Raw genomic sequence first — 20,429 nt, 5'->3', positions numbered from 1 at the left:
GCTTTGCCAAATTGATGGATCTATTGGAATGCCTCCAGTGAGCCTGAAAACCTGTACAGCTCTAAGAGACAACGCCTGGGAAAGTGTGAGAGAGGAAGAACAAAGAGAATATAACCGCAGGTTCCGAGTCTGCAGGTTATAAAAAATGGTGTTTTCTTTTCCATTACAGATTAATAAATCACTCTCCCGGTACACAACAAATATAGAATCTTTCATTTTGGCTGATAAACGTACTATAAATAGGTTGAAATTCATTGTCAGAGAGGGAGAAAAAAGTAATCCTGAAAGCTTGTGTAGAGATACAAGCCGGGTGCTCGACAGTCCTTTGACTCTCACATACACATGTTGTGTTTATATTTGGGAGCCATCAAATCCTGATGGCCAATTTCCAGTGCCTGATGGAGATGATTATGTTTGTTTTTTAGTACTGTTTCACAGGTTGCCAAGATGCAAGATAGACAGAGTGGAAGTGAGAAAGTGAAAGAGAGAGACTGATCCTTTCCTGTGACCTTTTAGTGAGTTTTCACTTAAATTAAAGCTACTAGAGGAAGTGTTTAACTGGTTATGAAACAGTCTTAATTTAATACCAATGGCTTTGTATGACCAACATAAACAAACAAGACCATCAGCGGAAAGATTGGCTGTTTCTATATAGTTATTTCTTGAAGGCATGTCACTGGGTCCGATACGCCGGGAATCCAGACAAAACGATTTACCAAAACGGTGGCCAGAACTATGTTCACATTTTCATTGGCAAGGAAGGTTTTTTTTAAAAATATTTTGTGATTATGGCTGATACGTGGGCAGTAACAGCAAAGAGAAAAAGAAAACAATTAATCAAAGAACAACAAAAAAAAGAAAGAAGGTAAAACTTGGCTGGTCATTCACCAGTTGGGGAGAGTTGGAGGATTTGAAAGGATTCAACAGATCCTGAATCGGCCTCTTCCTTCGAGACCGGTATGCAATATGTTTATTTTTTTATTTACTTTGTTGGCAAAAACAAAGCTAGCAAGCGTTTTTGGCTAACGTGAACGTAGCTAGCATTAGCTGCATTTGACAAGCAACGCAAAGCTTTCTGTGATCATCCCCATGATGACCAACATGCACCAGGCTATTGACAGTTTAGAGGCTAGACCAGCTGTGTTTAAAACTGAAAAATAGCATTACAAAAGTAGCATCCTTCTTTCACGCTACATGATCTTTACGAGATATCATGCAGTCTTCATTCTGGGAAAACACCTCCACTTTTGAAAGGAAAGTTCCTTATTTGAGTCTTCAGCATCACAGTTAATTCAGTGGCGCAACTCAGGGGTCAAATGAAAGAGGATAAAAACGCAATAGCAAATTAAAAAAGCTCCACGATTCCTCTCTGACACACAATTGCAAACACACACAAGGCAGCTGGTGAACATTTCCAAACCTTGCTGCTGTGTCACTGGTCAAGAGGGAGAGGGGCCGACACAGAAACGGGGCAGTGGATGTCACATCTCTTCCAACACTGCCTTCTACATGAGACTGATGGCTTTGTGAAATATTCCCTCAGCAAAGTCTGACCTTGCTCTGCTCCTGCCTTTCATACCTTCTGTCAAGGTATGAGCTCCCTGTCACAACTGTGGATCTGTGATCTCTCCTAGTCAATACCCATGAAAAGAAAGACAGGTCCAGGAGACCAAAGATGGACAAGTCACATATTATATATTTTACAACTATTCACTCATAGCAACAGCGTAATATGTATATATGTATATATATATATATATATATATATATATATATATATATATATATATATATATATATATATATATATATATACAGCTATAGGCAGAAATAGAGAGAGCAAGAGCTAACACAAGCAGCGAAGAAAAGAGAAAAACGGGGGGAGACTTATTCACTACACTCTGTGCACTTGTATCTGACTATTACTGTTACCAGGCAACCAACACAACAGTTCGGTAAACTCTGGCAAGCTGAAATTGAACAAAACACTTTTCATTCCACCCTCTCGCTCCCCTATTTTACCATGCCATGAGCAGAGTATTCCCACTTGATTACACAATGGCCACCTCATACATGCTCTCAATACTACTGATTGGACAGAATACACTAAAGAAACCGGCGTCTGAATTTGATCAAATGTGGCAATCTTTCCATACAGCGAGTCATTTTAACCTTATCCTTTTATTCCTCCTTTTCCCGTGCCTCGTGTCCAGCAAAGAGTTAAAAGAAAATGTTAAAGAAAGTTACAACAATAACAAAAGTATGTCCACCATTTTTCTTTGATGAGCAAGAAATGTTTATTTTTAGAAATAAGCATTCAATGCAATAACGTCTGGGATTGTTGAATGTATTTGAAATGCTATAACGTGAAAGTGTAGCAACTAGTGCTGACCCCACAAAGAATCCACACAACACTGTATTTTTCTTTTTTAATCTTTTGGTTCATTGGACCGCTGTTCCAATAACTGTGGTTGGTGGACCAAACTGAGGCAGTACAACAGCAGCGGTATTGGACATACTGTACTCAGTTGAGCCGATTATATCGAGTATTAGTTGCTGTAAATTGGAATTTCTCTGCCCCCCTAGTGGTCATGAACACTTCATGTAGCTTTAACTTCATTTCATGGCGTCTTGAGTGTTTTTAGTGGATGTTACATAGTTCCTTGACTTTAAAAACCTGTGATCTGGAGGTGAAAGCCACTGACATTTAGAGAAGTTTGATCTGTCCAGCAACCTGCCAATAATCTAATCTGCATGACAGTAATCTTATTACTTAAATCACCTGTATACACTTCTTGCATACAGTTTATATAGCCGGTCATCACGAAAACCTGGTGGTTAATGCCTTAAATCTTAGATAAACATTCATCGTTTTCCAGAGCTTGAGCTTTTGGTTTAAGCATCGTGTGTTTATGTAAACACACGCACTTCATCTGAGAGACTGAAAAGTGAGTGACTTGGTGGTAGAACAGAAAAGCTCTGAGTTGAAAGCAGGTGGTGCTCTGTCTCCATCACCATCAGCGGGGCGCCGTCATAAATAAACTGTGTGATAGTTCATAAAGACACCACCTACTGTGACACACACACACATAGACACATATACTGTAGCAGTGATCATAGTATTCCCTGAGGCTATAACTCTCCAGGGAGGACATGTGTTCAATTGCTACATCCTTCCTGTTTTCCTCTTCTTTTCCCTTCAACGTATGCTCATTCAGGAGTTTGTCTCACCTGCTTTTCCATATTTACTCTGCCTCCTTTTTAACCCTTTCCTTACCTTTAGCTTTCTCTTTCTTTCTGTATTTCCTTCCCCCTCGGGCTACCTTTTTCACAGTGGCAGATATATTCAGAATCTGACACGCAGTGAAAAGCCTATGGAGATCGATGTGTTCAGCGCGGCTCTCTGAGCTGTCACATGGCATGATGGAGAGTTTAGCTTATCTTTCGTACAGAAGCAGCTGTTTTGCAATATGTTTGATGTACTCCAGGCCCTTGGAATCCAACCAATATTCCACCGGTGAGCAGATTGCTGTAAAACCTTAACACGCTCCTTGTCACCTTATGACTTGGCTGTACATGGAGCCATCAACTCACTCGGGCATAAAAACACTGAGGAATATATACACCTGTGACACATATTTATAGCATTTGTGACTATTTTGATTTCAAGAGAACCATTGGCATAAAAATAGGAATGAACACAAGTAAATGTATTTAAATCTTATTGGGTTTAGCAGCACATGTGTTTAATCTTATTTGATTTAGAACAGCTTTTGCTAAGGGCCACAATTCATCTCAGGGTAATAAAGGAGATGGTAAACAGTGTTAATAGATGGAATCAAGCTTACTTAACTCAGCTTATTGGCGCCATACTGCCTGCTTTATTAGATCTGTCTACCTCGTCCTTGTTTTCTCACATTACAGGGAGACACACATCTGTTTGTTTTGTCATTTAATCTAGCATATTTGATTTCCATTCCTTAACACAATTACAAATGCATACCCTGTCCACGGTAGACTCATCTGCTCATAAGCCGAACACCCATAAAACACACACGCGCGCACATGTAGAGAGGCACACGTGTTGATAACGCATACACACACTTTAGAACATTTGTTTCATCCGTGCTAAAGATGGTCTATAGCAGTGTTTACAGGAAAACGCCTTACAGATTTTCTTCCCCCCCCCCATGCTGAATATCTGGTGAATCAGCATCACCAGACCGCGTGTGAACGGCAGGAGGCAATCTGGACCCCAGAGCTTATTTGGGTTTTTCAATTTTTTGTTAGCAACACATTGATCAACTCTTATATGAACAGTATAGTGTCTATAGTGCCACTTTGTCAAATACTGTTAATAACATGCAGGAGCTCATGTAGGATGACTGTAGGAGTGGTTGCTTCATTTTGATTATCAAAAAGTGAGGAGATCTAATGGACCTATGAGAATATGAGATGCATGTCTGGGATTGTTTGATAATACTGAATGTTTTGTAACAACTGTATTGTGTTGACAAAGTGAGCATGGTCCTGAGGCAATACGCAAAGATAATGACTCAAGGGACTCACAGTTTATTGCTCATTGTCAATGGCCTCCAGCTAAAAATATGGTGAACACACCTCACCACACCTGATGATTTACCAGCCCTTTGGGCCTCAGTACAGCAAGGCTGACCCGACAAATGGCAGCTTGTTTGTTTTTCCGGGGTTTATCTTTGGTAATTCAGTAGTCACACATGGCATAGCTTGCATCAAATTGAGGATGGATTTAAGAGAAATGTGGCTACAAGTCGAGTGGAGCAACACAACGTTGGCGTCCCAGACTACACCCAGGATTTCACCAGTTGGCGAATGTGCATTTATACTTGGGCTGGGCGATATAGAGACATTGTTTACCAAATACCTCGATATTGATTTTGCGACGATATTGTAGGGTTGACTATTGGTGCTTTCACAAAATAATTGACAACAATGAGAGTTTTGATAAAAATACATCAGTTATGTGGATACAATAACTAAATAGGTAAAGTCAAATACTAGAGCAGCTGTAACAGTCTGGTAAGTTCAGAACATGACATCACTTTACTGTATCGCAGCCTTTAAAAACAGGAACACAGATGTCAGTAATTAATAATGATATTTTCAGTACAGTGTATAAATACAATTAAACACACATTATCACACATGCCCTCTTACCAAATAGCATAAATACGTTTTACCAACTGAACGGTGAACAATTGATGAAATGTTAAGCTCATTGCTGCTATGGTTGTGTGGAATCTAATATATGAGTATTTATTTAAAGTGTTAATTCAACTTTTGGCCCACTCTATGTTTCAACTGTGATACAGATTTTGTGTGGACATCTGACACACAATTAGAACCAAGTTTGGTCTGCGTCACGGACAGATGCTCTTACTCATAAGTAAACCAAAACTAATCTTACAAAGAGTTTTAGTGAAGAAAATAAAACAAAAATAATCTGTGTTCACCTTCAATGTCTTACTTAGTCTTGGCTCCGGCTCTCAAGTTGAGAGAAAAAAAGTTATTACAGAACTGTCTCCTTTTCTAAAGTAAATCCACAGTCAGTGCATTAAGCATGGTGGTGTTAATACCAGGACATTTTAATATACAGCTCCCCTATCACTTGACTTCACAGCTGTTCTATAAGAAAGGTCACAGTGTGCACAGCTTCACAACACACTCAATATGTATACACTGCTGGCCACAGCTACACATATTCTTGGACTTTCACGCTCGCACAGCAGACATAGTATATAACAGAATATATTTCGACCAAATTGCAAGCTTCACAGGTTTTTCACAGAATGCACACCCACGCTGCCATACATCACGCTCTCCCATGCACGCAGCAGACTTCATCAGGAACATGTGACATTATGCAGTGTGTACTGCACAGAATCCTATACTGATCTTATCCCCACGGTTACACCGGGTCCATATATCATGTTAATTAACAGGGACTCTGCTAGACAAATGGTGAGCTTGAAACTACCAGGTATTAAATGGATGGAGCACAGTTCTAAGATATTAAACATCAAATATTTGACATGCCAGATGGCAAAAAAAAAAAAAGGTTAAAACCTGTGGGCTTTAAAGCTAAAACCACAAGCTGTATTCTGAGCACCGTATCTGTAATACCTGGGATGCCAGTCGATAATGAGTAATCAGTATTGCTGGGACTTTTAAATTACCTACCGAAGGATGTATGACTTTCTCTCCATTTCTCCTTTTACACAGATGTTAGTGTTTTTCCAAAGCAGATGATTGTATAGCCTTAAAGATGTGGCAATCAGCATCTTATTAGACGTAAGTATATAGTACAGTAACAAAAGGCTTCTGCATAACTCACCTTTTGACTTTGCAATTTGAGCCCAATGTGCAGCCAGCTCCTTGTTTGTGCACTCTATATGTTTTACTAATACTTATTCTGACTGAAAGTAACAATCAGATTTTATTTTGTCCATATTTTACCATGAAAACACATCTCAGCTTTTGTTGTAAGACCTACAGCTACCTCGGTCTACAGGCCAGTATATCTGTATAGCAGTATATCACCAGCCATCTTTATTAGGTAGCAGATGCCGTCTAAAAAACACAGAGCGATGGGTGTGTCTCATGTAACAAGCGCAAGCCTGATAAACAACCAAACCCCACACTGAATACATAAAAAGGAGAGTCAACATGAAATTATGACCCTTGGGAGCATTTTAAATTCTGTATGTTTTTGCATAAATATCAACTAACACTTAAGATTTTACTTTTCCATTTGGCACTTGATGAATTCTTGATGAGTATGTTAGAAACTGACACGACAGGAGCACCAAACTCATCTCATTAATCCTTTTAAGGCACCCTCTGGACTGTAACTATGGCATCGCCCTATCGCAGAAATCTTCAATCCACTCTTTTCCTGTTACTGTGGGTAATATAGTATGCATCATTCTTCTCCATCAAAGCGCAGTGGATGTTATAAAAGAGAGAGGCGAAGAAGTATGAGGATCAAACAAGAGGAGAAGATAAAAGACAAGTGTAGGTTTGACTATGGTCATCTCATAAAAACTACCCTTTGACCACAAAAAACAAATATCGGCATGTGCATACGACCCTGCACACACACACACACACACACACACACACACACACACACACACACAAAACACATAAAATGCTGCCATTTAAAGCCTTAAAGAAATTCCCCCTGCGCTCCAGAAGCACATTTCAATTTCCACAAAACACCCAGGGGATATCGAAATCATGAATCTCCCCAACAAGAAAAGTCAAACAGGAATTGCTATAGGATGATGGACACACACAAATACATACACATACACACGTACACACACACACAGTCAACCAAGTACTGCTGTTGGATGATGGACAGTCCGGGTAAAACCTATAACTCAGTAGATGCTTTTTGTTTCCACTGCTTCTTCAAATGAATAGTTTAGAAGGTGAACTTACATTGTGATAGATGCCTTTGAGGTAACAAATGGCTTCCTCTAGACAAAGCTTTGAAGTGGATATGTATACCTGGTCACCAACTAGCAATTTCCAGCCATTTGTCATAGAGTGAAAGGACAGAAGATCTGCACGTCCAGATGAAACAAGCTTAATCTTTGTTTCACACCTTGCGCAGAGGTCAAATCTCTACAGGATAAGGACATATGAGTAATGCCATATTCAGCATCAGGCGGTCTTTTTTAACTCAAACATATGGATTGTCTTATATTTCTGAGGGATTTTCTATCTTAACATTAGATTTCTTATTGTGCGGCTTTATCCTTACTGTTAGTTTGTGATCGTTTTGAGGAGGGGAGCTTTGATCCTCCGTGGAGAGGAACACATAGCGTCTGGAGAATGCCTCCTCCCCTTGATAGTGAGACTTTGATCAAAAATGTGTCATAGCATTTTGCTCAAGCTGAATTATTCAAAGGTCAGTGAACAAAGGCATGTTTGTGCTGTGTTGCATTACAAAGGCTAGAATGATGGTAAATTGGCAAAGTGTTCACTGTGTCTCTGTAGGGAGCTGACCGGTGAGCCTCAGCCTCAAGGGACCATTTGGCATCAAACAGCGCAAGCTCTCTGTGATTGTTACTGCTTCAGTCATCGCCGGGCTGTTACCTCGTATTTTCAAACCATCACCTTTATATCCCATTATATTTAGGGCTTTGTGTGTCTGTGGATTTCCAGCAGGTCGAGAAGAGAATAGACTTCTGACAGGAGGGACTGAAAGCTCTGGACCTGTGCACCCCTAATGAATGTTGCATGTTTGTGTGCGTGTATTTTTACACACACACAAAGTAAGTAAGTTGGTTTAGAAGCAAAATACTGTGTGCCCTCTTGCACGTTTACATGTTTATGTGTATGGGTGTGTGTGTGTGTGTGGAGTGCTGCAGTGCAAGTGGTCTTTTGTAATGACGGCAATCTCTAGGGCATCAGGGCCGCAGCCTGTCTCAGCAGGCTGCGGCTCACTGGAGACCGCAGCTATGAAGGATAAAGGGAAGAAGAAAGGGCTCAAAGACACATGTGGATTCATCTTCCTTTCAAGTCCATGACTTTAGCTTTATCTCTTTTGTCTTGCATTCTCCTCCCTCTCCTCCCTCGTAGGGAAGAGAGGAGCAGCAGCTTTCTACTTTAATGGCGTGTGCAGTGCTTTTTTCTCTCCTGGAAAACAAATCAACAATACATCTGTGTGCTGTGCTATCCATGGGCTAGCCAGTGGTGAAGATAAGATGAGAGCAAGGAGAAGAGTGGAAGAAAAAAAGACAAGAGGGAGAGGGGGAGAGTAAAAGGGCTCACCTTGAATGTTTTCATCACAAGGCAAAACAAATGACGACTACTTCTACGCGCTCTGGCTCTGTCTACGTGTACAACATTTCTGGAAAGAAGCAAGTACCACTTTCACTATTTATTGGCTGAAGCATTTAATTATTCCATTCTGCTTGTATACGATCTAGATGTACTCGACACATGTTCAACACAAATTATAATATCGCTAAGAAACTATTGCCAAAAAAACAATACTACCGACCGGGAGTACTTTAACAGTTCAATAAAAAACTACTCTCAGATATATCCTGCTGCCGCTGAGCTGATGCCACAACTCATATATAACTGCAGATATTAGCAGGAACTGAGGTTACACGTCTGTGTATGTTGGAGTATGTGTGTATAAAAATAAATAATTAATAATACTAAACCCCTCTCGCAAAGCTTGCCTGAAATGCATTCAAACCCAAAAACATCACACCCTCCGCTTATTTATTTGAATTTCTTCTTTCCTCTCTCACTTTTATTTCCACCTTCTTTAAATCCATCTTCTATATTTTTTATTTCGTTATTACCTTTTCTTTTTCACATGCTGTTACGTATCTGTGTCCCTCTTAGGTTTTGTAAATAAATGACAACCATTATAGCCTTTGCATTGGATAGTATGTCCACAGTGTCTACATGTGTATGCACAGATTGGTGAATAAACGGGAATAAAAAAACAAAAAACCTTGCGTGTTTGTCTGCTGCCTTTTTAAAACATTCATTCCACTTCAAAAGCTTCCATTACTCATACGGTGTTTCTTAAGAAGAGCTCAAGCAAGTGTGTGTGGGTGATGTGGATTCACAAAAATACACAAAATGTACCAACACACACGAGAGAGACGGGGAAGTGCAGTAGAGTTTCTAATGAAGCTGCTGTGGTGAGGTGAGCAGCGCTGCAACACACAGGTTTCCCATGGGAGTTAAACCGGCTCCAGCTAACCAGGTCAGCCAGGCCTCCATCTTCTGACTTCTCCTGCTTCTCCAGTGCATACATCCTCAATAATAACTTCAAACAATCTTACAATTTATATTTCTTTCAGCTGTGTATAGTCTTCCCTTTGACATTATCTCACAAACAAAATGATTATGTTTTACCTATCCATCAATCTGGCATTGGTAAATGTGCTGCAGGTACATCCTCTATAATCAGTACAGGATATTTTCATGTCACATTTCTTTGCTGAAGGTGTTATTCTGCAGGGAAAGCTGTCACTTTAATCATATTCACTAGTAATTTGACTAATGTATAGGGGAGCAGCTGTGAGCCTTGAAGGGGGCTACCCTGTGGAGTAGACAGCGTAACATAACAATACGATAACATTGCACACATTTCCGTATACAAGCACAATGTTAAATGCAGATTGTGTTTATTTCAAACTCAAGTGACAAATGCGTCTACCCACATAAATACATGTATATCAGTGTCTTTACTTTCTGCATATTGACTCAATTGCTTTTACGTCTCTAATAATTTATATTATTGATGTTAGCCGATGCTTCTCCTCTTTCCACTCCATCTGTTGTGTCCTTTATATTTTCTGTGATCGTGTTTGCTTCCTGCTGGGCTGGCCTGGCAAGAGTCCTGCCAGGTTGTCCTTGTAATGAGAATTTGTTTTTAAGTGACCTGCTTGGTTAAATGTTGCAATTTGCGCATTTTGAGTTAAGCCTCTTTCTGTCGTCTCTGTTTTTATCTCTTGACCCAGTCATTCACTAGACATGTTACTTTCTGTATGCAGAGGACTCTGATGAAAAGTTTGTTGCTTTAATTAAAAGCACTTTGGTAAAATTTTAGATGTTGGAAAATGTCTTATTGATTAAGCTCAGTAAGAATAAAAATGTTTTCACTGACTCAAAGTGTACAGTAAAGACACTGCAAGTCTTAAATGCAAATGTGCAGAATAAAGATTAATATACGTGTGCTGTCAAAACAGATTAAAAAAAAAAAAAAAAAAAAAAGCAGATATCTAGGCACTGACACACCTCGCCTCACCGGTTACCTTTCACCCACGGATTGAAGACATGAATAAATTCTATTTCATGCCTCAGCTTATATTTACAGAAGAACAAAAGAAAAACCGTGTCCAATTACCAAAGACAAATTTGAACTCATCTGTGTCATTTTGAATAAATTGAACTGGAACTAATTTCTTCCGACTGTTACAATTGAACTAAATAAATAATACATAAAAAAGGTGACTTCTGCTTCCCCCCCATCAAATTAAAGTTGACCTCAACACACTCCTATTAAAGCTATCTACAGGCACGAGCCCATGGGAACTACAGAGGGGGAGGGTAAGTGGAGGGAGGTGGACTTTTGGACATAGCCGTGCTAAACTGTGATGCAGCCTCTGCAGGTGAATGCACATAACCCATCTTATTATTATTATTATTATTATTATAAAAAAAGACTTTCTATTCCCGTCACTGTCACACCCCCTGCCTGTCTATCCTAGCTTTCATTTAAACCACCCATCTCTCCCTGTCTTTCTCACCCATTACAAAGGTGTAAATTGGACACAGATAATTGAACATTACTATCCTGGGAGGTAGCTGGCGCCATCTGTTAAATGTCCGCCCCCAACATCACAGTGCACCACACAACGCGCCCGAACATCCCAATGCACCATGCTGCACATTTGTGTGGGCACGCACGTGTTGCTGTGTGTTTGGGTGGAGACTTCCCTTTTCCTTCACTTCATCGACCGCTGAAAACAAGTTCAAGTACCGCAGTCAGTGTCACAAATGTGTTGTGGCCACTCTTGTGGTGGTGAAGGAGAGTGTTAGAACAATATTACTGTAAATGACATAATTATACAATAAAGTATCAGAGAGGTGAGAACTTCAATCCCTCCTCAGTTGCTCTCCCTGAGGTTTCTTACATTGTTTCCCTCTTTAATTGTGGGGTTTATTATTATTATTTTTTCCCCTTGTGCGGTGCAAGGGTTTAAGGACAGAGGGTGTCGTATGCTGTACAGTCTGCACATATTGGGCTATATAAATACAATTTGATTGATTGAGTCTAGACGTACAGGGTGAGCAAATAAAATTACTCTGTTAAGAGTTTGGGAAATGGTTAAAAACCTACGTACAAACCAACTTTGTAGCTGCAACTTTGGCTGGAACTTGCATTCAGTTACACACTAATTGCGCTCCGCTTACTGTCTAATGGCTGCTATTGTTCATTGCTCGTAGAAGGTTTACATAAATACTGAGCATACTCTGCATTCCATGAGATTCCCAACAAAAATCCAATTATTGGCTGGGGCTGGATTATGATAGGTTATCCACACAAATAATGAGGACGATTGTGAATTTCTGAAAAGCCTTAATGGTCCTCTCTCTCTCGCTCTCTTTCTCTCTCTCTTACACACATGGCTGATTAGCAGTTGGCATTTTGTCTTGGCTCTGCGCTAAATGAGAGCAGCAACATTACCATCTCAAAGATGCTCTCCTCGCCTAGTTAATGGTCAGGACACAATGGCTGCTCAAACACTTGATGGATCATTGAAGGACTATGCCATTTGGCTTCATGCCTTTATGTTCACTCCATGCGTGTGTGTGCATGTGAATGTGTGGGTGTGTGAAGCAGACAGACAGAGACATCCTGTATCCTGTAGGTGTGGACTCCTACGGACCTCTCAATGGGAGCAATAATGTCAAGGAGCTGCAATGTCATATCCATCAGAGCTGGCTTTCTGTCAGGGCCAGACAAAGGTGTTGACACCTCAACACCACACAGTGAGTGAGGAGGCCATTCAAATGTCAGCTAGCTGACACATAGCCATGCTCTCATAGATGGGTGGTAACCCGTGATTGTCAGTTGGTAACTTAGGAAAAAGGCCACTGCATATATAATGCTCAAGAGGAGCAATCCACTGAGATTTAATGAATGAATATGTTTTCATCCTCCGAGGCAAGTATTCAGTTGGTACAATCACACCTGTCAACTCTGGCAAATCAGCACTTATGGAAATGAGGCGGCTATCGCTATAGTGCCCCGGTCATCAGGAGACACATTCAGATTGCTCAGTCAGGTGTGAGACGGTCAGACCTCACCACTGTTTGCAGTATCTAATAAAAAGTTATTCTTCAGCTGTATTGTTGAGAGAATTTAAGTGCGAAGCTTCACACTTTACCTGCAAAATTTCACACAACTTCCACAAATCCGCTATGTGTTATTAAGAACAACACTGCATCTGTTCTCTAAAAACACATTGTAGATCTGTATGCTCTTATTTAGTTGTTTATTTATGGAAAATCAAGATTAGATCTTCCCAATAGCTGGTTAAAACAGGCACAAACAGCACAATCTCATGCAGAATGGTGGGGGGTACAGGGGGTTTGTTTTTCCTTCAGTAGAGGTTTGGTATCTTAGAATATCTTCGGAACTTTTCAATTACCTGAAGACAAACAAACTGAGTTGGTCTGGACACACTGGCGGGAACACCAGAGACCAAAGACAAGATGACCTCTGATTGTCACTTATCTTTGAAACAGAAAAGGACACTGAATACAGTAAAGCTTTCTGTTCAAGAAAATATTCGCTTGACAGGTTACATTTACAGTAATTAGTGTTTCTTTACTTGGCTGGCTTCCCTAACTAGCAAATGCTAAACTCCTTTTAATCACCACCAAAATGCAGCTCTGACTTTGATTAATTCAGATTCCTTGTCCTGGTTACCATGGATAACTCGGTTCTGACATCTTTCCATGGACATGTAGGAATGGTCTTGCACTAATGGACTTACTGACGAACCAATGATTGGATGATAATGTGAAGCATATTATTACCAAAAGCACATCATTGAAATGTTATAGTGCAGCACTGCAACACCACGGAATAGCTGTTTCCTCTCTCTCTCGGTCGCAAACTGTCCAAAAAAAGTCTTTAACAATCACAATTGCAGCAAACTTCTTTGTTATACATTCATTGTTGTATTTAGATCAGAGTTCAGAGAGTGTTGTAGTTGAAGTAAATCACTGAACCGAATGCTGCAACAATTTACTTCTGTCCGACAGTCTGAAAGAATGACATTTCACTTAAAAGTATCAGTCGCCCCATAGATCCACTCCTATCACAGTGACCCATAGCCTACCTGATGTCAAGCAATATAGTTTGGTGTCTCATCCTTCCAAAAGCAGTGAAAGTGACATCCCAATAAAGTTTTTAGACATCTCTCAAAGTTGTGTGTTAAAGGAACAGGACGCTCAAAATTGTGAATGTGTAACTTAAGACATATAGATGTGGAGAAAACATGATTGTGCTGTTATTTGCAAATGCCAATCCCTCAGAATTCAGACCTTCATGAAACTAGAGTTGTTGCTGTCACTACAACAGGATCGGCCCATCGTCCTATACTGGCCTGGAGCTCACTGGGTCGGGAGGCATGGGACGATCTGAACATTTCATGTCATAAATATCCTATTCACAATATTATCCTGATAATCATCAACATATGCTTATAACTCTTAAAATTATTTTTGTTAAGAAACATTTTTTTTATTGCATCATTATTGCAACAGTCAAACAATCTTAAATAAGGTAATCATACATCACAAGGTCCCCCTGCATAAAGAATTACTAAATAAAAAGAATAGCAACATTGTGTGAGTCTCTCCTTTCTTACAGGATAATTCCTGTATTTTTCATATCATATCATATCATTTTCTACTTCACAACCACGTCCCATCCCTGGTCGGCTGACTCTTCTACCTGCATAGAGCGAGGACAGGGGTCGGGAACCTTTTTTGGCTTGGAGAGCCATAAAGGCCGAATCTTTTTAAATGTATTTCCTTGAGAGCCATATATTTAATAAAATTGAATGCAACTTTATGCGTGCATTTTTAAGTTTAACACGTCTCCGAGTACTAAAAGCGCTATCAGTGTTTCATTGAACAGGTGCTCTTTTATAAAATAAACTAAACGCTTACGCTATTTATCTCATTTATGTGCACGCTTCAGTGTTTACTGCACGGGTATCAAACTCAAGGCAATTATATCCGGCCCGTGAGAAAATATCATATGTCCGTCATAACTGGCCCGCCGGTATTGGTAATTAAATCAATGCATGGCACAACCATGGGGAAATACATATTCTGAACATGGCTGAGTTGAGGGAAAGTGATGAATAGATTTTTCGAGTTCCGTGAGGAAATCTGCCAGTTTTAGGAAAGCAGGACACCACAGATCTCTGGGACGATGTGAGCTGGCCTTTTTGTGCGACATAACGAAGCATCACACTGTTAAACCTGCAGCTTCAGGGCCGTGTGATCACGGACATGTATGATGCCAAGCTGCGCCTGTGGGAGACTCTGATGCAGCAAGGAAACTTTGGTCACTACGTGTTTCCAAACACTGACAAACCATCTCCACCGCTGTGTTCCCGACAGCATTCTGTTGATAAACTGAGCGCTTTTGCCGACTTTGCAGCTCAGAAATTAAAATGGAACTGCTCAGCAACCCGTTTGCAGTTGATGTGGAAACAGCATCTGTGAACATCCAAATGGAGCTGATTGACCTCCAGTGTAACGACACACTCAAAGCAAAGTATGACTCTGTGGGCGCTGCACAGTTTCCAAGCTTCATCCCCGAAATGATGCCTCAACCTTCATGCCGCTCAGATGCTTTGCATGTTTGGAAGCACATACCTGTGTGAGCAGCTTTTCTCTGTGATGAAGATGAACAAAAACCCACACAGTAGTCTCACTGATGCTCACCTTCACTCACTGAGGGTTTCCACAGAAGCCCAAACATTAAACTGACAGCTAAGAAAAGATTCCAAACATCTGGCTGTGACACAGGTGCATACTCGGAGAACGTAGATTACCTAAATGTGTGCCATATCGTTTTTGCACTTTGTCCAATATGTCTATCTGTTCCATAAATGTGGACTGTGTTTGGCCCTCGACGTAGTCCCAGTTTTTAAATTGTGGCCCTCTCTGTGATTGAGTTTGACACTCCTGGTCTACTGCTTGCTTTGCACAGTTTCTCCTCTGCTATTTCGCGAAGGGCGGGGCTACAGTGACCTACAGTCAGAGACAGAGCAGAGAAAAGGAGAGGAGAGAATTAAAAAAAAAAGAATCCGCTGCTAAATGTTTTACTTTAAAATGGCACATTATAATTATTTATTACATGTTTGAAAATGTCAGCTCAAAATTGTCTGCGAGCCTTATTGCGTCATCGAAAGAGCCATAGGTTCCCGACCCCTGGTCTACCTGAATACCCTAAAAATTGTAAAGTATTGTGGAACACGAGGGAGAGGTTCCTCAGGGCTCTATTCAAGGCCCCATCCTATTTTGGCTCCACATGCAATTCATTGGATGCTTCATCTCTCCTCCAAAATACTTCTCCCACTGCTCTTCCAACAACACTAAATTCTCCATTTTCTGTCACTCAGGTTGAGGCTTTGGCTTGTCTCGCAGACATCTATCTGACATATCTGGCCTCTACCTTAAGCTCAACTTGAACAAGACTGTGCTGTACCTTTTCAATACCAAATACAATCCACTCACTGTTGATATCACTGTGACCAAACAAATCCTGATAACTCCACAAACACCTTTTGGTGTGCTCTCCATGACTTCCATTGACACACGTAGGTACACTGACTGCCCAGGTGTCTTTTTATTTGTCTTCCATCTAATAGTGTTGCTACCATTCTAGGCTCTGGAAGTAATTTATTCAGCTTCAACAGTGCCTCCAAGGTAATTCCTGTCTGTCATCGTAAAATAAAATGAATGTCTCCAATAAATATGTTATCCTACCCCCACTTGAGTCATGTTCTCCAATATATTATTTCTCTGGTTCCTCATATTCTTTGATTTACTTCAATCTGCAAAGTTTCTTCATTTATTCATATCTTCTTTAATGGGTCTTTCTTTGCTTAATAGTTATGTCTCTTTCTTGATTCTTGTACATCAACATGATCAAAACTTTAATTCTGATGTTTTAAATGAAGATGATTTACCCATGTAGTTGCTTTTACAGCTCTCTTGATGAGGATACTTTCCTAGATGTAACTTTTTTTGCATATTATAGCTAAACAATGGTTCTGATATTTTATCTGAAAACTGCATTCAGAGCAACTATAAAGGTCATCTGTTTTTGGATTAATATATATGAACTAATTAGCTAAATGAATGAATAAATACATACATATATATATAGAGATATATAGTCATGAAGGAAACACATATCAATTATTGTGAATGCCTCCATAATACAATTAAAATTAAAAAGTTATTTTTGCTATCTGTAGCATATGGTCACTATTACAAGAACAACTCTGTATCATTGAGTTACAATTTACGGACATGTCAGCGTCTTTATCCTTCATCCGTCTTTGCACTATCTGACTCTCCTGCCAACACTTCCCAACTACACAATCTTGCTCCAGTTTTTCATTTTCTCTCCACTTCTTTTTTTAGTTCCCATCATTTCAGGTCAATAACAAGGATTACTTCTTGCAGGCTTTTCCCCTAACTTTCTGCAACTTTTAGGCCTTTCTGTATATCCTAATAGTATCCGATAATAATGCTCTTCCTCCTGAAGGCAAGAAATCCGCCTCTCCCTTCCAGTTTTATGAACTTATAGTAGATGGATTGCTTAGTTGAGTTATTAAGTGGAAAAAAAGATAGAGGCATATTTGTTTCATTATTTCATTCACAGTATGTCTTGAAATCCCTCCTTCTTTACACTTCCATATATGAGCAATTCAAGACACACACACACAGTATAAAAGTAAATCAGTGTTGGAATTAATAGGACACGTGCTAATATGACAAGACTTTAAGTAGGCTTAGTGGCAAGGTGCAAAGGTGTGTGAGAGTGTGTCAAGACGTTGTGCAAACATGATGATCATGAAGATATGATTTGACACCTCATGATGTGACTGTGGTGTCAAAATAAAGTAAAGAGTAATTGTGTGTGAAAGGGAAGGGAATTCTAATTTCATCTTTAAACGATAGAGGTCTGTTTGAATTATCAGTGATGCAGATCTGACACAAACAGACACATACTGTTAGAACTACTACTGTAGACACACATATCATTTTCCCTTTGGCGTCATCCTCACCAATGCACATACACATGTAAATGTAGTGAATCTCCTTAACACAATGACAATACTTCGGCTTTGTGTGATAATGCAGTTGTGTTTTGAGCAAAATCATAGGCAGATATAATTATTATTATTTACACCAGCAGCTGTTACAATTTATGTTATAAAGATTCAGAACTCGTTGAATTAAAGGCCCTTTAATATCTCAGTTGAGCATAAAACATCTTCTGACCTGAGAGATGTAAGCTTGGAGAGCAAAACTGATGTTTTGAAGTCAGTCCAAATAGAGGAAAATAGGCAGTAAATCATGTGTTTAATCTGGTTAAATGCCATTTTCCTGCACTGCTCTAAAATGTCTTGGAAATAGCCAAATTACTTTATAATACCAAGTGAACAAAGGGCAGAGCAAATTGCATATGTAGTCAACCTCTGACTAAATGACCTGTGAAATCGAAACATGACAAAAGTTTTTGACGTTTCTTTCATGGTGCAAAACACGAAGAGCAGGGGGCAAACTGAGAATATTCAGTAGGAAATTAAAAATATTTTCAGCATGTTTTCAATGCATAATGCATTACACAGTTTTATTTTAACAACGATTCACTACTAACAAACTATCCAATTACACGTTCCTTTGCAGTGGGATAAAATATGTCAAATATTTCAATGTTTGCAAGTACATGGAGATCGATTGAGTTGAACAAAGCAATAACTTGAATACTTCACATGAATATGTGGATACATATAATTACATCTCTTAGCCTGAAGGAGACAGCAATTTTGTTTTTTGGCATTACAGAAGTTTTTTATTTCTTTGTTTTTGACACTACTATCAAATAAAAATGTAACGACTTAATGACTTTTAAAACTGGCTTCTGCTCTCGTTTTATCTTTTAAACCAAAAGCAAATTAAAAAGCAATCAGTTATATAAGAAGTACCTTCATGCCAGTAAAAATCTGTTATTGAATTCAGATACATGTTGCCAGCAGCCAACAATTTGATATGACTGTTAATTGAGAGGGTAATATTTCCACCCTAAGATTAACTTGAAAAAGTAAACTTCAGAGAAATCAATTACACATAGATAATGTCTTTTGTTTGTCTTTTTTCTTTCTCTGTCTTCTTCACTTAGTCTACACCCTGTGGGATAAGCCCATTTACAACCAATTGAAATATCCAGAGCTCAATTTAGTTTTGCTCACTTAACTTGAGGTCTATACGGAGGTGAAATTAAACTTCACTAACAGTAATCGTTTGGTTTGGATTTACAGAAAGTACATACAGTGCATACTCTGTGTTTATTTGTGGCTTTCACATATTTCAGGGTTAACAAAAGTCATCAGAACTCTTGTGGTTCTCCAGCACTGAACAGAGAAACAGGCTGCCCGTGGGGAGAGACACACACTGACTGTCTGCACATGCATTTATATTGCTGTTGTCCTGAAAGAAAGACAACTGGAGGCCATGATCAAATATATTTCCTGTTTTAAAAGGATGTGGCAACGTCCTACATCAGCACACTTCCACTTAGACCCGTCTGTTAGTCTCACTTGGCTGCTCTTCCCTCCCCTAGGAGAAACTCCTTAAAAGACAAGACATTTATTTTGTGGAATACACACGTGCAGGTGCATCCATGCGTGCCATTTTCACACACATGCACATGAATGTAGACAGGCATTTATAAAAAGGAGAGACCGACTCATGATCCCTCAAACCATTTCTGTCACTGAAAACTGACATTGTTTGGTGGTGTGTGATGCCAAATTCTGGTAAAAATAAAATGTGATTCCACACACGTCATTACACACACGTGTGCAGTGGCGCAAAAAAAGGTAGATATGGGATAACATATCAGGTAAGAGCTAAGCTTTGCCAGCTTATTTAGAATGGCCACATTTTGCCAAAACATTGGATACATGTCAGTAAAGAAAATACACAGAAACAAACAGCTTTCAGCTGGTTAGCTGCACTGGTTAGCTACAAGTTACTGGCCTCAGGTAAAGGAGACCTCATCAGACCGTACAAAAAAAACAGAAACAACAACAACAAACAACCTTTAAACATTTCAGTCGTTTTGTATCCGTTGCACAAAATGTTCAATGCAGGATTGTCTGGAGCATGCATTGTAAATGTAGAGGAAAATCCTCCCTCTGAGTTGTATTGATTCTAGTGCTCCAGTCCACCGTGTGCGATTGCACCGGCGTGTGTGTTTGTGTTGAAATGTGATTGTTTGTATTGTTGTGTGCGTGTGTGTGTCAGTGTGTGTGTGTATGCGGGCCCTCTGCATCGATCCCCCACTTTGTTCCAATTATCAGTCGGGGTATGGGGCCTAATACTGCTATTCACACAAGCGTTAGGGCAACAGAGGCAACCGCATCTGAGAACGAAGGCTTAATGTGGGAGGAGGAAGAGGCAAAATATACAGAGCTGAAGGAAAAGGAGAAGAAAGAAGAAATATGATGCAATAAATACAAATATTTTTTAAAGATTGGATGACGGATCCCTGTGCAGCCTCTGTACTGTGAATCTCC

The 20,429-nt window shown here is 39.7% G+C and overlaps 1 protein-coding gene across 4 annotated transcripts in view; it reads right to left on the bottom strand.

The window, feature by feature from the left end:
- cadm2a (cell adhesion molecule 2a) overlaps positions 1 to 20,429 on the bottom strand; it is a 192,796-nt gene that overhangs the window by 64,564 nt on the left and 107,803 nt on the right. The gene's annotated exons all lie outside the window — the stretch shown is intronic.

The sequence above is a fragment of the Cottoperca gobio genome, chromosome 14, assembly GCF_900634415.1.
Source record: "Cottoperca gobio chromosome 14, fCotGob3.1, whole genome shotgun sequence".
Lineage (NCBI taxonomy): Eukaryota > Metazoa > Chordata > Actinopteri > Perciformes > Bovichtidae > Cottoperca > Cottoperca gobio.
This window is presented reverse-complemented; position numbering and strand designations above follow the sequence as displayed.